Source organism: Cephus cinctus, unplaced genomic scaffold (assembly GCF_000341935.2).
Source record: "Cephus cinctus unplaced genomic scaffold, Ccin1 Ccin1_scaffold0577, whole genome shotgun sequence".
Taxonomy (NCBI): domain Eukaryota; kingdom Metazoa; phylum Arthropoda; class Insecta; order Hymenoptera; family Cephidae; genus Cephus; species Cephus cinctus.
The window spans coordinates 200,227-206,141 of NW_014333226.1; the positions used below are offsets into that span (position 1 = coordinate 200,227).

General features: G+C 38.6%; 1 long non-coding RNA gene across 2 annotated transcripts; it reads right to left on the reverse strand.

Annotated features, from left to right (window-relative positions):
- LOC107268646 lies at positions 1-5,065 on the reverse strand. 2 transcript variants are annotated; one of them, XR_003059985.1, is made up of 5 exons: positions 4,700-5,065; positions 4,341-4,505; positions 3,986-4,213; positions 3,548-3,880; positions 1-3,320 (listed from the first exon to the last, which is right to left on the reverse strand). It is a non-coding gene; the product is annotated as an uncharacterized LOC107268646 (long non-coding RNA). The 2 variants fall into 2 exon arrangements; XR_001537906.2 differs by lacking the exon at positions 4,700-5,065 and having other exon boundaries at positions 4,341-4,658.
- Between the last annotated feature and the right edge of the window lie 850 nt (positions 5,066-5,915).

Genomic DNA, 5,915 nt, shown 5'->3' on the forward strand with positions numbered 1-5,915 from the left:
GTTTTCTGCGCCCCAGGGGTATGCTGTATTGGATACAAGACCGCAGTGTAGTAGGCATATACTATATTGCGGGAGTAAATATATATACGTGTATACAACATACCGAACTAATAGCAGCTTTTACGTTTGCTATAAATTAATTATTTTTTAGTAGACAAATTTTTTGGGGGGTTTATTCGATTTGCGATAGCGGTAAGGAATTTTGGATCGGGAGGGAAAAGTTTCGATGGCTTTTACGGAAAATAATTTGATTGTCGGATCATACCTGGGGTATGCTTTGCTGGGGTTCGCTTTTGACGGGGGTAGAAAATGAAAGTGGTCTAGAATCTGTCAACCGAAACAGATCACTTTGGGTCGACGTGGGAAGATGCTATCCAATTGGGGTGAAGTAATTATGTCTTCTTGGTGGTTGATCCGTTGGTTATCCTTAGGGTGGAACGAAGACGTGCAGTTGGTATTTTAGGTCCTGGGACGGAGCTATGAGTGACGTTCAATAAATATGCTAATATTCGTGCCCGAAACCTTTAAATATTCTTGCGGAATATGTTGCTGAATCTGCTGTGGATTTTCTCAAAATATGCAAGTGGACGGCTCCTGCATTGTGGCTTTTGAATACTAACGACCGATACTGACTACGCCGTTATATCGCTACTAAAAGTCATAGTGTTATATATTGGTATTCTTTATTTTGATGAATTTGACATTTTTTATTTTACTTGATTCATTCTATTAGCTTTTTTTACAATTTTACTTCATTTTTTTATGGTTACTTCGGAGCGAGGATATTAATTATCTTTATTAAAAAGTCTATTCTTTTTCGCGTAAGTATAAGCTTAATGGATGAACGGTGCTACTCACTGTAAGAATATCGATTAAAAAGGATTTGAATATCCGTCATATATTTTCAATTGGTAATTGTTGTCAAGTTTAAGAACACTTTGAATTACAACTGATGGCTTTGCTTGTAACGCATTTTATTAAGTGTGCCTAGTGACAGTTTTAGTGGTATTTATTAATAAGTGGGACTAAAATTATGACACAACTATTGGAACATATTTATCCGTGGTAACGGTATAACGTCTCTGTATAATTACATTGTCGTTCAGAAGTTTACATATGATAAGAAAATTTAATTTTTACAGAAAAAATTCGTATACGTTATCGTACCTATTCAATCCTTTTACAATGTCCATATGTTCTATGCAAAGTGTATCAGCTGAGACGCATGTTTGCGCTTTGCGGTGAAAAGATGCACGATTTCGAAAATCTTATGTGATAACCTATGAATGTTTTTTGATTATGCATCGATTAGGCGTATTATTATTGTTCGTTTGATTCCCGTAGGCAAATAAAAAAATTATCTTTGTCAAGTGAAATGATAACGATAAAAGTTAAATGCAAAAGTCATAGAGCAGGAAAAGAAGAATAAAGATGAAAAACAGTTCGTACGGAGAGCATACATAATAAGGGAAATATCTGCGTTTGAAATTTGGTAACTTCTTGACAGATTTTCGATACTGTCGGAACGCCTTAGCTTCGTGCTGCAGCTCTACGTCGAACATGCGATTCGCAATTGTTTTGAGTTTCGCGTTCAGTTAGACGCAAACCTGTACGCGGGAGCTAAAATGTATTGCAGTGCTATTTTTTACTGGAAGTTGGAAGTCTACATATTCCATTTTAGATACCACCTGTTCCTCACCACAGATTTTGGAGTCTACGGGCGTCCTTGGGATTTGGAGTGTTCCTGGTCGTAACCTTTGCAGCCTCACGTGCTTCTTCAGCCTTACATTATATACTGTGACGTGGCATTTTGATGCACGTCACGAAGTATGCGAATTCGGCTACGTCGAGGTGCCTGATGGGTTACGAAGCTTTTTGCGTGGCGTTGGACTGACTTTATTTCAAGTATTTGTATTTATTTTCCTGTGCGAAACGTTTCGCTTGTTTTTGACTTCATTAACCGGATCCGAGAGGATTCGATACAATTTCTATTGAGTCGGGGCCCGAGAGAGCCAACTACGAGCCTGGCGGAGCGCTGTCGAGGAGAGGTGACGTCAGACCGGAGCACCGCAACATGGCGGCTCAACGCGAAGCAAGCGGCGAGCGTCTTCAGGATCGGCGAGCATACAGGGATCGCAGAAGCAGCACGGAGCCGTTGCAGCCATCCTAACGTAGCCAGATGCCAGGATCTATTTAATCGGGATCGTCAAAACAATTGAAGATCGTGAGTTTGTTAGTGGAACCGATGTAACTTTCAATTCACGGGATCAACTGATCTTTTCTGTTCGACGTACTCTCACGCGTCATCCTACGCTTTCATGGTCGCTACGGGTCCGAGGATAGCTAATCCGGTGACAAACAGAGCATCATCGGTCTCTCAGTTTCTTCTTTTTCTTCTTTCGGTTTCGCGTCGTTCATTCTACGCCTCGCGTAATCGTCTCCCTAGCACACGGGTGCGCGAGTCACTGTCGTACCGTTGTTATACCCGACTGCTGCAAGGGCGCACAGGCCAGTGCGTTTCCCATGCAAATCCTCGTTTCTTATTTGTGTTAATGTTCATCTGCCCGGTTTGTCTCTCAGAGGCTCGTGGGAAGAAGCGTTGAAGCTCGCTGAATTATGTATTTATCGTATACATGTAATATAATAAAATGTACATAGTACAATATAATTTTATATTTGTTAAATCCTAAGTTAATTAAAAAAAGATAATGACCGAGTCTCGAATCCGAAACTCTGTATAGAGATCCGTTTGTAATTTCGAGAGATAAATTGAATTATGTACAAGATCGTGATAATCAAATTTCATACCACACCCTGTAGAATTTATTGGTACTGTTTTCCCATCACCATTACCATTCATGCATTACGATTCAATTACTTAAATCCACGTTCAATTATTCCACGTATCGATCTTTTAATAATATTTTTGTTAGGTTATACAATTGTTTTTACCGTAATTGAAATTTTACGTTACCTTAGGCATTTTTTTCTAAAATCACTTAACTTTGGTTTTTCCTTCGTTTGGCTTTCCGCAGGATTTTAAGCGTCATAGATTTTCTACCGCAACGCAACCTGGTGCGACTTGGTACAAACGTAACTTATATGCATACAGGAGAAACGTATCGCGTGGATAAATTCATAGGAGTTTCGCGAATGCGGTCGGACTTTGCGGACTGCCTTTATTGCCCGTTCCATAAGGTCTTCTTTATTATACCCAGCCATTACTTCTATATTAACCTTACAATGGACTTACACTGTGATTGTCATTATGATTGTGACTGTAGCTGCGTGCGCATCGCTCTGGAATTCTGCAGTGAATTCTGTTGGGCAAAGTATTATTTTATAGAGCGGAACGTTAATATAAATTAATTTCTGAAGATTATAAACAATTATTACGGTGAATATAAAAGCCTCATTTATCTCTCAAGGGTTATAAAGTTTCATTACCGCACGCTCTTAATAGTCGTGTCGATTTATAATAAAAGAAAAAAAATTCAAACTCATTAATTTTAATCAAGATTTATTATCTGGAGCAAGTGTGACATACCTGACGCAATGTCCCACCCTTAAATTCTGTCAGATGAATCGACTGAATTCTCAAGTGTATCTTGAAATCCGCAATACCCAGTTTCCACTGAGCGAACAAGTGGCCATTAACCACGCGGTAATTACACGGGACGATTTATTCCTGGAGTCGAAATTCATTTCACGAGATAGCATCTTTTTTTTTTCTTTCCTCCATGTTCCTCCCAGAGCAAAGGTCGTTACGTTATTTATAGCAGCTATTATTTTGAGCTACAACCCAGTAACCATAATAGGAGTCTGCAGTTTTTCTTCTACACGATTTTCCTTCTTCCATTATTTGTCCAATTTCAGAGATCTAAAGATCCCAAGAATTACAGACTAACCAAACAACTCGAAATCAAAGGATGTCAAATTTGATAAGACAACTCAATTAATAAGCAACTGAACTTTTTAAACTAACCAAAAATCCATGGCTGGTAGCGTATACACTGGATTATCCTATTCCGCATGTTCCTAGTCCCAGTACTGTCCTTAATCCTGACCAGGGACACTGATCACCTGGGGACCGACATCGAGGGTTATGAATACCAATGTAATTGTCCTGCTCAACGAGAGCGCGTAACGCTCACGGAGATTAATCCGCATTGAATTCGTGGTCGTAACACGAGCCTCCATTATCGTAAACACGCTGCTAGCAAATTAATTTGAAATCCAGCCGATTATATCAACCGTGTGTCTGATGCCGCTTAACGTGCTTCAGTGCCGTTCGATTAACGTTAAAGTACGTGTCGAGTGATAATCACGTAGATACTGACCGTGGAAAAGTCTTTCTTGACGTCCGTCAAATTCGATACTCGTTCGCAATTTTTCCTACGTCCACAAGTACGTCCATCCAGGAAAGTGCTGATGATAGATTGTGTTATCCGGAAGTGAAAGGATGACGTGTTTTTATGTACAGGACGTCCAAGTAGCACACGAGGCTGTGGATGAAGACGAGGTGTATATATCTGTGTCATGTCTATGTACAAGGTGTATATTATATAGAGAGCGAATGTAAGAAACTCTTGAAATACACTGGGATGATATATCATCCAAACATTTATGCACTGACTGTTATATAGTCTGTACGAAGGAATTCAATTCTCTCTGCTTTAGAGGTTAGGTAAGTACATACGGAGTGAAGCTATGCACGTGTGCCACTGGATGTTTGCATAGAGCACGAATGTAACCCGCCGAACGGTCATGTAGGTTAGATATAAATTCAAATCCGCTTATCGACGAGTGACCATAAATTGAATCGCAAAATTTCATAAAGAGGACAGGAGGTGGAGAAGCTCCCGTTGCCATTAGCTGCGTCACTGGCTATCGCTCCTCGATCACAAATTCGTTTACGCGTAATCACTCGCTTGAATATTCTACGATAAATATCAATTAACGTAACATGACTAAGGAATGAACTTTACTAATTATCGTACCAAATTTTGCTGGCGAGTATAAGAGTGGATATGTACAATTTATTATATATGTATATGTACACCATTTTAATGTTTTTCTATTGTACGAGAAAAGAAGCCAAGGCAAAGGAAACTAAAAAATTTCACGATAACGTAAAATATTTGAAATTCAACCGACTGTCTAAAATGACGGTTAAATTAAGAGAACAATGGAGTTTTTAAAGGTCACATACTTTGCAAATGGGAGAAATACGATTATCGCTCGCGTGGACTTTACCGTACATGGTGACTCGTTTTTCATTTATTATAACGAATATGGACAGAGTTAACGTAATTGGACACCTACCTTTTTTGAGACTGCGAATTTCTTGGAAAAATTCACGACAATTATCGTGATACACGTAACTAGGTTATCCAGGATAACTCGTCGGAATACCTTGAGGCTGAACGAACAAAAAAATTCGTGAGAGACGAAAATTAGGTGAAAGTTCTAATTCGAAAATGTGATCCTCTTAAATAAGGGGTGAAATTTGTTTGTCAAGAGTCTTCGGAGATGAGTTCTCTGTCTTTTTTACTCTTTATGAAATTTATTTTAATACATTGGCAGTTACAGACGGCAGTCATTCTGTGTACAGTTAGGTACGATGCGGTTATGAATGATTTGAAAATTCAAATCAAAAAGATTGCGTATTACTTTCCAACGCTTTAAAAATTTTTTTTAAGGATAACTAACTATTGCGAATACATGCCCATTGAGTTCTTATTTCTTAATACGTCATTTTCTGTTTTTGTGAAATGTGTATTTTGAAAAAAAATCTTTAAAAGTATAATTCAATAGGTTTTCACGCTAAAGAAGCTATTTCTTAATCAAAGGACACGAAAAAGGAATGGAAGGTAACGTATGTTTGTTTGCAACGTGGAAAAAGAAATTCGTGC